At 40.6% G+C, this 15,283-nt stretch overlaps 1 pseudogene; it reads left to right on the top strand.

Moving 5' to 3' along the window:
* The first annotated feature begins 12,023 nt into the window (after positions 1-12,023).
* LOC146714012 (E3 SUMO-protein ligase KIAA1586-like) lies at positions 12,024-14,292 on the top strand (annotated as a pseudogene).
* Positions 14,293-15,283: the final 991 nt, after the last annotated feature.

Raw genomic sequence — 15,283 nt, 5'->3', positions numbered from 1 at the left:
CCGAAGTAGGCTTTTCCATAGGACCGAGCCTATAGCCAAAAAGGTCCCATCCCCTCCATTTCTTTAGCCCGGGAACATTGAGTCATCTGATTATACGACCTTTGTGGGGTCTTGTAGCTGGGGTGTGGATAATTAAAAGCTCAGATAAATAAGGAGGGGCAAGCCCATTCAAAGCCTTAAAAACAAGCCATACAATCTTAAAATTCGTTCTAAAAAGGGGCAGGAAGCCAGCGAAGAGGGGATAAAACTGGAGTAACGTGCTCTCACTTTTGTCCTGGCAAGAAGCCGAGCAGTCGCATGTTGTACATATACAAAATTCATATGGTTACTGTAGTTTGACGTTAGCCAACTGTCCGAGTTGATAAAGACCTGTTTGAGGACACAGCTAATCAGTTGATCAAATTTAAAACCACTGTTAAAAATGAAACCAAAATGCTCTGTAAAATGTCAAAATCAAGTCCCAAGTTTCAAAGTTTCAAACAAAAGTTCTTGTACTATAAGTGTTTTGGCCTCACAGGATGCTTCTTGTATTCAGGTATGCCAAATATGTTCACATCTGTTAGATTAGACGGATTTTCAACCAACTCTACCCTCAACAGGTGACTTGTTAAGACTATAAAAACTAACATGTGGGTAAAACGGGTTGTTTTAAGGATAATTCACATTATGATGGACAAATTTCGTTCTTGTACATTTAATCTAACCTGGGCTGCTTTTATGGCTCAGTTAACGAGTGCCAAATGCTTTGTGGGCCAAAACCAGGTCGGATGAGATGATCAAAAAGTTTAGACCAGAAATTTGTAAAAAAACAATTTCTTTTGTTTGTTTGAATCGATGGTAATGAGAAATGGGACCCGAGCAGTCTGGAGCAGTCCTGGCTAAAAAGTTTTCAAACCCAACGGCAGAGCGTCAGGTGAGAAGAGGTCAAGGGAAGAAGTCTGTCCTGTTTTTGTTCTTCTAACTTTCATCAGGTGTCATCCCGAGGCGTGTGAGGGGGAACAGTCACAGGAAATGATCCGAGTTGTGGTGTGTGCCAGCGTTCAGAGTCAACACAATCTTCGCTCACCACCTGGACCACTCACCAGATGTGCCTCTCTGCAACTTTGCTAACTTCCTAAAATTAAATCCAAGTTAAAGGATTATCATTATATGGCACTGAAAGAAACCCAGGGCTTGTTGCGTAGGCACAAGTGGAAAGAGAAATAATAGGTCTACTGAGAGATTGAAAACAAGAAAAAGTAGCTGCAGTTAAAAGTTTAGAAACTCATAAGAAGCTGATTGGGAAAATTAGATCGGCCAAATGTAAAAAAAAAAAAGATGAACCTATCTTCTAAACTTTCTGATCACATCTTGTAGATCAGGGCCAGATTTGGTTAAAACTTGACTAGTAATTTGATATCTGGCCTATAAAAGGTGAAACTACGGCTGAGCTGAGTTGAGGCAGCCTGACTCGACACCATCAATCAAGGCCAAAAGCGAACAATAGAAAGCTTCCACTTTGTGGTCAAAAATATATTGGCATTCAGGGAAGAGGTTGTCTTTGGTTCGTTTCCAGATGGCTCTAATTCCCAAACAGGCTTAAGATGGTTTTGAAGAATGTGGCAGGTGGCTTAATTCCCCAAATTGCACCAAAGTTGAACACAATGTTATGTTTTATCATTTAGAGTAAAAGATTCAATCCAAACCTTAAAAAAAAAAAAAGAAACACAAATTGAGAAAAAAAGGTCATCAAAATCATGTGTTAGTTATCTTTGCTGCTGATGCTACACTGCATTTTTGCCCACAAAGCCCTGCTGAGGTGTCCTGCTGTGTTCTGTCGAGAGTTGTATGAAAAGGCTTTATGTGTGTGTGTGACAATAGTCTGGTCATAAACACAAATGATTTAGTACAAGGCAGGATGCCGCAGTTACAAAAGACTGCAGATGTGGTGTGCTTGTGTGTGTACGTTTGTAATTGAGGACGTATTGATAGATTAATTAAAGCAATAATTAATTTGGATGTGGTGAATAAAGATGAATGAAGGTCAGCACATTATTCGGCTCCTGCAGCGGATTATTGAACCTCACGCACAGATGAAAACAAATATAGTAACACAACTGAACACACACACACACACACACACACTCCATTTATTATTGAGACTGCAGTTAATGTATAATTTAAAAAGAGAACAGGTATCACAGGCTCAAAGAGAGAAAAAAGGATTTAAATGATTCAAATGCACACAAACAAAAATACGCATGAACACACACACACACACACTTTATAAGCTTTACTGTGGGTTAAATGGGGTTAAATGGTCATGATTGAAGGCTCTTTCATAAAACCTTCCTTTAATCAACAGGTCGACACTGGAGAGCAAAAAGAAGAAGAAAACAGTAGGAGGGAGAATGCCAAAAATGGCAGCGTGATTTTCTTTCAGTTTGCATAAAATTTAATGGAATTTAATAGAAAAAGGAAACTGGGAAAAGTGTAGCAAAGCACAAACCCTGCCACGCTCTCCTTCAGTGCTTCCATCATTTCTAATAAAAGCTATTTACCAGCCATTAAGGTTTGAATGTTCAGTGGAACATTTGTATATACCAGTACCAAGAACCACCAGAACCAGTAAAGGCTTAATCTGTATGGCCGCTGTTGTGGATTTGTGTCTCAATAGACAGGGGATAGACTATCCGTGAACGTGATGCAGCAGTTTTTACCATAAGTCTTCATATCTAACATTCACACTGTGATGGACCATCGGAGACCTACTTGTGGTTGTGCATCTTACTCTGGCACACACACCAGAGCAGCCAGGGATTGAACCACCAAACCTCTGATTAGTAGAGGGCCTACTCTACATGCTGAGCTACAGCCACGCTACATACTACCAGAATGTACTCAACTGGGGAATAACGTCATTCCTGAGATCCAGTATCCAACTTCCGATTTCCAATATCCAATTTCTGCAACATGGCTATTTTGAGTTTCCTACTTTTTGTTATATGGTTAGGTTCTGATTATTTTGGTATCCTGTGTTTTGGTTTCTGTTTGTATTTTAAGCCCCCTCTGGTCCCACATCGCTGTGTTCCCTCTGTTGTCTTGTCCACAATGTCATAGTTGGCTGCTCATTACCTGTCGTAATGTTATGTTTGCTCTCCCCTGTCTCGTCTGTGTAATCAGTGTCAGCTGTTTCCGCTTGGTCCTGTGTCTTCCCCTGATCGTTGTCATGTCGTCCATCATACTATGCTGTGTGTTCTGCCTGTTTGTGCTTCGTTTACATTTCCAGTTTAGCAAGTTTTCTGTTCTTTTGCCGTCCAGCAATAAAAGCTGAGTTTTGAGTTACTTTTGCCTCCTGTAGTCTGCATATTGAGTCCTACTTTCCTGCCTGCCGGACACAGTCCATGACAAAAACAAAGTAAGATGAAGAAGAGAAATAACCCTCCCCCCCAAAAAAGTGCTGACAGGTGAAAGTTACAACTTCCTATCTTACATACTTCTGTCACTTCCCTCCCTCAATCCTTGCCTGCTTCTCCTCAAAATAACTCCTTCCATTCTCACTTTCGTAATTACTTTTGGTCTCCCTCATCATCCTGCCTCGATTGCTATCATTTATCAAAATGTCACACAATCTTTACCCCATTTGTCTTTTTTCCCCTCTGCGCTCTCCTTTTCCTCCTGTTTTCCCCAACTCACCTTTTTCTTACTTTAAAACAAAAACATTTTCTTTCTTCATTTCTTTTCTTCCAAACTTCAAGCCCCAAAAGAAAAACAAGAAAGAGAAGATCAATATATGTTTTGACCGCCCTGCTGTAATGTGACTCACTCGCTCTTCTGCTGACTCTATTTCTGTGCCGGTTCCCTCTGTTCCACCTCACTCAGGTTTTGTTTCGTCTCTCGCTGTTCACGTCTTCCCTCCACCTTCCGTGTCAGCTCATAACCACCGCTCTGTCTATCACAGCAACCCTCCTTCATCATCACCCTCTGCTCTCTCTCCTACAGGCTCTCCACTTCCTGTTGCAACCCATCAAAACAAACCGTGTAAACACTGAATATCACAAAGTCGTTTAGCTGTATTTCTGTCAGCTCAGCAGTTGGGAAGTAAAAGCACTTCCAGAATGTCTGAAACAAGTACGCAGAGAAATGTGAATGTATATCAGCTTCTTCATTTTCAGTTTAGATTTAGCAACTGCTTCTCACATTTGACACTTTATAAGTTAGAAAAATAAAAACAAAAAAAAATGGTACATTATCTGTCTATATCTATTTTGCTCTATATCTAACGTTCAAGAGAGTGTTAGAGATCTAAGCATCTTGAATAAAAGTTAAAAAAAGCTTTTAAATTTTTAAATCCCATACTTGTAATAGAACTATTTTTTATTATTTAAGTGTAAAACTAATTTTAGATGTGATGTTTCTTTCATTCAACATCTACTCATTAAACAGAAAGGGATCTCCAATGTAGAGATCTGAGCATTCCTCCTTGTACTATACCACATACACTATGTTGTTGAGAAGTTAAGTTTTTAACTTAAGGACACTCTTTCGAGGATGCCAATGTTCACATTTTGGACAGAGAGGACAGATGGTTTGAAAGGGGAGTGAAAGAAGCCATCTATGTCCACTGTGAGTGACCATCTTTGAACAGAGGCGGGGGTTTACGACACCAACTCTCTGCTATCTATAATCCAGTTTTGAGATCCCTTCCCAGACGCCTTAACGCCCACTCACATCCTGGGCCATCTGACCTCAGGAAATCACATGATAGGGTGGGGCCAGGTTTCACAATGAGCTCACCCGAAACCCTGGCTGATTGTGACCCACACCAGTTTTCAAACCTTGACTCGTGTGAGGTAGAGGATCAATAGGGGGTCCATCATCCCTTGGAGAAACTTCCAGAGGGCTTAAAATCTGGGACTCGCCACCATTTGTTCATCTTCAAGGAACTTAAAGAAGTCCAGATGACAAGTCCTGAGTAGTTTACCATCTCTATCTCGTTATGGAAAATGCTTGCGTTCCCAGTAGTGTGACGTCAAACCATAAAGTAGAATTTGTGCTTGAATGACACACAGAAGTGACTTGTGTTTTTCATCAAGATATTTGTTTTATTTTCTAGGGTTTTAATGCATGGTTGGAATGACAGATCAAAAGATCCTTGGCTACGTCTTTGTTTTGTTTTTGTTTTTTCTTTATTTTGAGATCCAGGGATGCCAGATCTAACAATGTCTAGTCCAGAGGCTTCAACACACAATACATATGCATTTGAAAGGATTTCGATATCACTTTCAACTAAAACATGGACAGTAGGTGGAATTTTGTTTTGCCACAGATTGTCTCATTATGTGAAGGAGGACATGAAGAGATTTGATGTGACAGAGAAGGATGCTAGAGGCAGGGTGAGATGGAGGCAGGCGACACAATGTGGCAACCTCTAAAGAGGAAAGTCGTACGAAATATTAGTGACTGATGAGTAAAGTCAATTCAAAAGAAATTTGAAGACTTCTGTTCTTGTGAAATTCTTTTTGGCTGTGATATTGCTGCATACAGTTGCTGCTGCTTCTGCAAGCCACTCTGCAACCCATCTCCATTTCATGCCATTCCATACTCCGTGTGATCTCTGTTATGTCTCTTCTGTTCTGTGAGGCATCAGGGTGGTGTTCTGCCCTGTGTTCAGTAATTGTTTTGAACACTGACCTATGAATCATTCAAGCATAAAAAAGAGACCTAAACTCCAGGCATGAAGCAGTGTTGTGTCTAAACATAACAGACAACAGATTTTAAATGGTGTGATACTTTATTACTAGCAGCCTGTCACAAAAACACACCATTTGTTCAAACTGGTTTAGCTGAACCCATTCAAAAAGACAAAAACAACAAAATCTGACAGGATCACCATCAGCACAATTCCCCAAAAGCCAGAAATGTGGCATATTTGAGCACAGTGTGGATAAACTAGAGGAGAAAAGACACACTGTCTACAGCAGATGAAAAATATCTCAGTGTTTTTGTGCTGCACATAACTGTCATTAGCAATGAAACTATTTTAAATTGTATCTTTAGGCACTTTGTTACCAGCAGCCCGGCACACAAACAGACAATTTGTTACTTTTTCTTTTGTTGAATGTACGGTTAATGGTAAAGATAACACTGTTTGACAGGCATGAAATTGTATTTTTGTACCAACAAAGTGATGCATGTTTACACAATTCAATAATTTTCTGCACCTATTTCCCCATTTACCAAAGAAAATGTATTAAAATCAGGGGTAACTCATGACTTTTGCACAGTACTTTAGTGCTGTAATACTAATACATTTTATCAGGTGCAAATAATCTCAAAAAGCTGAAAGAAATTAAAACTGAAACAACAGATCTCAGGGGTCTCGACACAGTTGAACTTTCAGTTATTCAAATATTAATTCATTGAGTAAGTATTCTTTTTTTGAATGAAATGTCAACTTGACTTCCTTAGTTTGAATCACTGTTGAGAACTGTGTGTGCCGTCAACTGAAGCTTCAAACTATTTACTAATGACTCCCACAAAAATTATTACCCCTCCACAAAAACAGTTCTCAACAACGAACCGTCAGTCTGATGATAACGACTATATTTTCTAAAAAACTTTCCATCTGCATTTAGCCACACTGCGTCTTTACTGCCCAGTTATTTATGCTCGAACACAATGCTTAAAGTTACTGCAGCGTTGCAGATGTTTTCGTCGGCTGCATCTTGTTTTGTACTTCTCTACACTAATGATAGCTCCATCACCATCCCGCTCTCCTCCCGTTCTCTCGCTCTCATTTCTCTGCAGCAGCAAAAGAAGAAAGTGAATAATTTGGGCTGTTATGGAAAGCCTCCGAGCTTTCCCTCTCTCCCTCACTGTGTCAGCAGTGTTGGATGGATTAAAGCACACACGCACACACAGAAAGATGCCAAGAACCACGGTGAAGAAAAACTGATGTAAGGTGCATCATTCACAGCAGCCACTTCACTTCTTCCTCTGGCTCCATCCCATCTTCCCATCATCTCCATCAATCTTTTCTTTTCTTCTCTTTTGTTTCTGTTCTTCCTGTAATTGATCTTTCCTCTCCAGGTTATGCCTTTCTGCCATTCCTCTGCTCTTGTAACTGCTAACTGCACAAGCAATTATCAAAGCTATATAAATGAACAAATAAGTGAAGTTCTGATGAACGAACCAAAGACCAATCAATTACAGGTATAATTATTCGACACCAGCAGCAGCAGCAGCACTTTGTCTCAATTTAAACTACTGCGACAGGTTTTGATTTATCATAATTCTTAGATTATTCTCATTATTCATTCTTAATCACAGCTGATTCAATTTTTCTACCTATTAAATTAGCACAAACGCTCAGCAGCAATGTTCACTACCTCTAAACAAATGACATAAAAGTTCACAAAAACAAAGTTTAGTTTATCCAGTCGAAGTTGAACACGGTTGAAAATGTGTCCCCATAAAACCACCATTAATTCATAATTCATCAATAATGCCAGTAACTCTAACTCAGATCACTCACGTGCTGGTCGTGTGTGGCAAAGGGGAGGGAGGTTTAACCAAGATGGGTTTGTGGTCAAACTTCGCCTCAGGGTGACCCTCACTCCTGACCTAAGCAATGTAAGGTCTCTCCCTCCTTATGGGGACGACGCTACCGTTAAAATATCTGGGTTTGGTGTTTCCAGCGTGATATTAGAGGACATCCAGTATTACTTGAAGCAATTTTTACAGTATTTTTTTATTGTGGTAAGTAAACAATTTGCATTTCAATAGAGAAAAAAAGGCTTCTTCAATGTTGCTAAACAGCTATTTATTCTCAGGGATATGGTCTTAATATTCATCAATAAATCAACAATTAATAGTTGCTATATATTAACAATAATGTTACAAAGACAATACTGAGCGTGAGCCAAGACTGGGACCTTCTCAGATTAGGATCAAACAACAATGGGATAAAAATCAGGTTAGTATCTGACAGGAAGTGCAAGGTACTACACCATCAGAGCCTGCAGTATGTATGTGTTTGTGTGTAGACTTAAAAGGAGGGCAGTGGTTTAACCAGGGAGGTCCAATCAATACAAGCACGTTTCTTTATGTGAGTTTCTATACGTGGTTGTGTGTAAACATGTGTCTGTTGGTCTTGTCCCTACTGCCAGCGATCCATGTACACAGACTTCCCCTTTAAATGGCAGCCTTAATTATTAAAGGTGTTTGAAGTGGATGCTTTTAAAGGTTTAGTACGTATAATCTCAGCATGAATAATACAGTGTGGCGTAAATACAGAGATGTGCTCAGATTTTCACTGACTTTCACCATATTTTTTTTTGTTATAAAAACAGACAAAAGGAAAGTCTGCACAAACCTGGATGAGACTCTACTGGATTAAAAACAATGACAGCTGAAATCATTAACTTAAGTATAAACAAACTAATATTTACCCAGTCATTACACAACACACAATTGAAATATCTAATCTCCCCATTACATTAAATATATGTCCAGCAAAACCTGGTTAGTGACAGTTTATGAACTCACTGTAATGTAAACAGGGAGTCTCTTTTACGTGAATAACGCTGCGTATTTCTCACGGAGTTGTATCGTGAAAATGTGAATCAGTGGCTCTCACCCACCATCAAGGGAGATCGTAGCCACCATTATAGTGTGAGTAAGGTCAGGTTAGCCAAGCAGCTTCTAGGCATTCAGGCACAAACTGTACAAAGATCTGAAAGAGGAGGCCTGAAGAGTAAAGCCAGCATAGAAGTGGATTCCAGCTATTAACCCTTAGCTATTGCTGATATAGACTCTTTTTGGACCAGGAGTCTATGTGAAGATGGCAAAAGGTAGAATAAACACTTTCCTGCTGAGTTTATGGTCATAAACACTCATTTGGGTCGTACCTGATAAAACATTGTAAACTATTTATTGCACTTTTTGGTCATTCTAAGCACCAGCCTTTGAATGTTCTCAATAATCCTCCTTCCTAAAGACACCTGATTGACAAGTCATTGGCCAATTAGCTTCACAGTCAGAGCCACCTCTCGATGTCACATTCAAAACACTAATCTGGAGACTTCAAAGTGGGAATTCAGAAATCAGTGGGTGATGTCATGGTAGTTATATCCTTGTATATTATGGTATCAGTCAATTTTTAAGCTAAGATTAGTTAACCCGCGGAGTTAAAAGTAGCTGGCAGGTAATAGTGACTTTTTTCTGGCTAATCACACTAGTTTCTTTAGCTTACTTAATTTTTTTCAACCAAGTTATCACACTACACTGTATTCGAAACGAGACACTCAAATATGGGTGATATATTATTTTAAATACATTGCGTTGGCCCTATCTTTGGAGTTAGGCCTAACAAATGGGATCAATACATTTGTTCTGGCCTAACAAATGGGCCAGAACATCTGTGCTTTTCTAACAAGTATAAATGGTTAGTTCTCACTGACTTGATCTTTTTTTTTATCCGTCTTCTTTTTGAGTCTTCACCTTTTACAAGCCTATTCTTATGATTGTTTTGTGATTTTCTGATTTCTTTATTTTGAGCTGGGGGATAAAATAAAAACCTATTTTCCAAACCGCACACCTATTGCTGTTTGTTCTTTCACTGCTGGCTCCCTCAATAACGAAACAATCGTACAAGGAGCTTGGCAACAACCAACACTATCATCTGTTAATAAAATGAATTTGTTGTTGTGGTCGATTTTGTATTTTCCTTATTTTATTATTGGACATGTAGTACTCAAAGCTTCTTCTGCAAGTAAACTGTTTTCTCTCTTTAAATCCCAGCGACTGGGACTATCACCACTATAGCTGGTACCACACATGCACTGCAGACTGGAACATTTGTAGACATTACTCGATGGAGGTGCATGTGACAAAGCACATTTCTGATGCATTCTAGGCAAATATTACCCGTTATTAAGTTCCTGTGTCCCCAGTACAAAGTCCGCTTGATGTCCGATTGAGCAGATTTTCACAGATTTGAGAACACCAGTAACAGTAATAGATGAATTTAAACTCCTTATGTATTCTGCCTCCCACACAGCCTCTTGATCTGCATTTCCTAAATATCGGAGGGAGGGGGGCGAGGCGCACACCCCCAGAATCCCACCTGTAATCTGCGCCTATGCCCATCTGCCTTTCTAGTTTGTTAAACTTTTAATCCTACTTTTTTTTCCCTCTCTTTGCACCTCTACATTCATTCCATCTCCTCACACCCTCTTTACTCGACCCTCCTCTGTTTTGCCTCTCTTCTTCCAGCCGTTCACACTTTTTTTCCCTCATTTATCAGCAGCTACCCGCCATGCTTTGCAAAGGTGTTGTGAAGGGTATCCGCCACTTTCCTACACCTCTCTGCCAGCCAGCTGGACACAGTTCATTAAGTCCCAGGTGTCAAACAGCCAATCTGAGAATTTATTTGACATTTAAATGCCCTCAGCATGAGGTAGCCTGTGGCAAGCCTGTGTGTGTGTCTGTGCGTGCGTATGTGCACAATTTACCCATTAAGTTGGAACCAGTGAGTTGAAACCCAGCGTTACATTGCTGTTACGCAACTCCTCACACTTCAAAACTTAATGCACTCCTGTCTCCCCCACCCACCCCCATCTCCTTGTCTCCTTCTGTTCGCTTTATCAGAAGAAAGGTTGGAAGTTCGATCAATAACCACGACCACGTCTACAGGGAGAAGACAGGACAGAAGACAAAGGAGGAGGAAAAGGCATGATGCGCAGAGGACAAGGAATAGAGAGGTGTGGAAAGCGGCGATGAGTACAGGAGCTGAGAGATAGGCAACAGAGAAGCAAAGATGATAAAGAGAATGAAAGGAAATGAGAGAAAAATGATAGACAACAAGAAAAGAGGAGAAAGTGGAGAAAAATTCAAGGGTACGACAGAAACAAGACAAAAAAGAAAAAGGAGAAAAAGTAAAGAAAGGAGGAGAAGCAGGAAAAGCAGGAAAGACAAGAACAATAAACCGGAAAGGAGATAAAAGGAGGCAAAGAAGAAGGGGTGAAAATGAAAGCGGAAAACAAACAGAAGAGAAGAGAGCATAAGGAAAAGAAATGAGGAGTAAACCACTAAAAAGAGAGGTGATGAGAGAGGTTGGAGAAGTGGAAAATGGAAGAAAAGGGTGCAGAAACAAAGATGAGAAGAAAGAGAAAGGGGAAAACAAAGGGAAAAGGGAGAAGGAAACAAGAGAGAAGTCAAAAGGAAAGGGAAAATGTGAAGGAAGAGGGGGGAGAAAATGAGAGAGAGTGGAGACAGAACAGATGGAACGACAGAGGTGATAAAGTCAAGAGAAGACAAAATAGCAAAAAAAAGAACATAAAGCAAAAAAGAAGAAGAGGAGATATGTGCAAGGCACAGAAAATGGAGGGAAAGAAGAGGGCACAAACAGAAGGAGGAGGAGGAGTGATGAAGAGATTGGGGAGTGCAAGGAATGGAGGGCAAGTTGAATTTAGAGATGCAAGGTTAAAAAAGGCAAAACGGAGAGAGACGCAAAGAATGAGTGTGTGTGTGTGTGTGTGTGTGTGTGTGTGTGTGTGTGTGTGTGTGTGTCAGCCAGCATGTATTGATCCCAGAGAAACATGGGGAGTATATTGGAGATGTAATTTGCATTGATCTCGCTGGAGAATGCTGACGAGGGTGTGCTCGTGCTCTCACGCTCTGGGACAAACGTGCACACACTTGCCGTACACCTCAACCCCGTTACACAGACAGGCTGTCGTGGTCGCTAGACTGCTGTCAGGTGTTAAAAGCCCCTCCCACCAAACAACACTGCAACTGATTGTTATTTCAGAGCGTGCATCGTGAAGCTCGGTTTAGACTCAACAGGTCAATGAGAGGTTGTGCTTTATGCACAGTGGAGCGGTGGATTCGACGCCGCCTCTGCGATGTTCTACACGAGCTGTTTGTGATTAGGCCGTGTTTGTGCTTCCATTGTCTTTGTGGTGCAGACGCGTTTATGTGATTGGAGATGCGACCCTTCTAACCGAACCGGCAAGCACATTACCCAATCGGGAGAGCCGATGAATGCCCGCAGGTAATGTACACAACATACATGGGCATGTAATGACTCTTCCCTTTCATTTAAACAGAGGCATCAAAGTAACTGCCTAAACACATCACCATGATGGCTGGTGATTGGACAGACCTGCTTTTAGAAAGACTTTAGTTTAGCTGCCTGAGAAGAGCAGACTGTTAGCTGTGCTATTTGCAGTGCTTTAAGTGGGCCGGTACGCGCCGGTACTCAGTACCGCCACTTCTAAATATAGCTCTTGAGAGTACCGCCACCTCTCCATGCGCCCAGAACGTGCTTTTAGCGTACCGGTACTCTCATTTGCACATCTGTTATAATCGTTTGGCTGCGCTGCCGCTTTTCAGAGCGCCCTTCACAAGCACGCTTCCTAATTCGTCCCACCGAGAGCAGAGACTACATTACCCATACACCAATGTGTTTTACAAGTGAAAAGCGCATGCGTCGCTTTTGCCATTGTCATGTCAACAACTCAACGTGGTCCGGAGAGGTTGTGTAAAACGCGCAAACAGCTGCTCTGTTAAAATACAAAAACAATGAACACTTAATATGCTCTCCTGGCTTCAGACTCTGAGTAGTAAAAGAACAAGGTCAGAATCAGAGGACTCGCTGGCTGACACCCCACCAAGCCAGAATGATATCGCTGCAGGTCAGATGAAAGCTGCACTAGTGCCGCAGCCGCGGACGACGGCACTTTTTGCGACGACGAGGACGAGAATGACACCATTTCTACCGATGACAACAGCCGCGTTAGCGAGCATGAGTGGCCAGAATGTTGGTCCCAAGCACAAGTCCGGTATTTCTCCACAAATTACAAGTGGCTGATCAGCAGAAATCAAAAGTTGGGTTGTAGTGTGTGTAGTCAAGTTTGTGCTCGCGTGGACATGCAGCAAGGGCAGAGAGTGTCGCAGGAGTGGAGTGGGTGCTTAATCTCGTCTTTTGGAAGGGACAAGGCTGCACAACAAAACTCACTACGAAAAAAAATAAAAGAGCACAGAGACTCAATTTATCACAAGAAAGCAGTTGAAATAAAAGAGAAGGCAACACAAAATACAATGCAAAAACACATTGAAGATATGAGAAAGGCTGACTACGCTTCAACTTGCAATGTGTTTAGAACAGCTTATAAGATTGGCAAGCATGGGCGTCCCTTTACAGACATGCCAATAGATGTCCAGTTGCAAGTCTTAAATGGTGTCAAGATGGGCAGAGTTTTGCACTCTAATAACTCATGTGCAAATATACTGGATCACATTGCAGCTGAAATGAAAAAGAAGGTAGTCAATGACATAGTGATGAATGAAAGAAAATTGTGTGTGCTCATTGATGAATCCACTACAATAAGTGGAAAGTCTGTGCTTGTCGTGTGCCTGCGGTCAGCTATTTCCAGTGAAAATCCAGACACAATATTTTTTGAACTGATTGAGCTGCAGGGGACCACAGCAAAGGACATCACTGAAGCACTGTTAGGATGTCTTCATAATAATGGCTTTGACCCTCACTACCTACAGGAACATTTGTTGGCATTTGCTTGTGATGGAGCCTCAGTGATGCTTGGGAGGAAAGCAGGAGTTGCTGCGCAGCTTTGTTCCAAATTCCCTTACCTGTTTGTCTGGCATTGTTCCAATCACAGACTGGAACTGGCAGTTTGTGATGTTTTGAAGGAGGTAGGAGGAATCAACCACTTTAAAATATTCTTAGATCAGCTTTACTCCCTCTACCATGCATCACCAAAAAAACCAAAGGGAGTTAACCGAGAGTGCTCACAATGTTGGACAACGTCTCCTTGTGATAGGCTGTGTTTTATCAGTGCGTTGGGTTGCTTCAAGTGAGAGAACAGTGAAAGCAGTATGGGAGAACTACCAAGCTCTGCAGGTACACTTTACAAGTGCTGCTGCTGATACCAGCAGGGACTCAAGAGAGAGAGCAAAATACAAATTATTTTATAATTTATTTTATATACATTTTGTGTAAAAAACAAAACAAAAAACTTTACAAGTGCTGCTGCTGATAGCAGCAGTGACTCAAGAGAGAGCAAAATACAAATTAGTTTATAATTTATTTTATGTACATTTTGTTAAAAAAAAATTTCAATACCTTTTTGCACATTTTATTTATGTTCAGTAGCTCTTTCTAGCTCAAGCAAATCCACAAACTAATAAAATGATTTATTATTTTGTATAAGGTTGTCTGTTGACTGTTGTATATAAAACCCATTCAATATAGTTGTTGTTACCTCAGGGGAGGCGAAAAAAAATAGAGTACCGGCACCTCTTTTGGGCCACTTAAAGCACTGGCTATTTGCACATGTCTATGGTAGCTGCCATCTTCATGCTGCTGCTGAATAAGAGATGACCACTGTGCAGTCACTGCGTGCAAAACACAACCACACTGTCTTTGAAATCCTTGTACTGAAGCTTCCTTATCTAAACACTTTGTCATGTTTTGACAAATGTGAATGACTTTTTCGCTGTTTTTGGATTACACACTGAGTGACCTCTGAAATACTTCTAGCCTGCATTAAGGTGGCCCTAATTTACTACCTCCAAATATCTCATAACTATACTAAAGTAGATTTGCATGATTCACAACCAATTTGAAATGGGAGGAAGACCATAAACTTTGGACTTTTAACTATTTTCTAGCTTTGCTAGATTCATACCACACCAAAATAACTGAGTAATAGAAAAACAACAAAATGACAGAAAAGTTCAGTTTTTACACTTTTTTTTATCAGTAAGAAACTAAAATGGTTGTGCATGAATAAAATCTTCTGTTTCATTATTATAAGACAGTTTGTGCACTGAGCTGCCAGGACCTTTTCTTTTCTTTCTTAAAACATAAGTCCAAAGAGTCGTGCTGACAGATTTCCAACATTTACCACAGCAGCATTTCTTCATTGTGTGGAAAAACCGAAACATGCACTTCCCTTTCTTATATTACCATTTCTCAGGGATTAAATGTAAAGTCAAACTTCTTTACACTGACAGAAAGGTGGATTTCACTTTTCACACCTTGAGGCGACAGTTGTAATTTGGAGCTTCGTAAATTAAATTGAACAGACTTGGTCCAACCCACTTAAGATCAGAGCTGGCTATATGTGGCCAACACTGTAAAAGGACTCTGACATCCCTGCTTTAAGGCCTTTAAGGTGATATTGCTCCTTGCAAATAAGAAGTATTGAACCGCAGGGTTGTGATATCTATTTTTAGTGACATCATAGAGATCCAAGAGTAGAAAAAAAAAAGACTG

This window comes from Copadichromis virginalis, linkage group LG3 (assembly GCF_057382275.1).
Source record: "Copadichromis virginalis isolate Kocher_CV1m ecotype Utaka linkage group LG3, C_Virginalis_male_GT1.1, whole genome shotgun sequence".
Taxonomy (NCBI): Eukaryota; Metazoa; Chordata; class Actinopteri; order Cichliformes; family Cichlidae; genus Copadichromis; species Copadichromis virginalis.
Note: the sequence above shows the minus strand (reverse complement) of the source record. Positions and strands in the feature narration are given on the sequence as shown.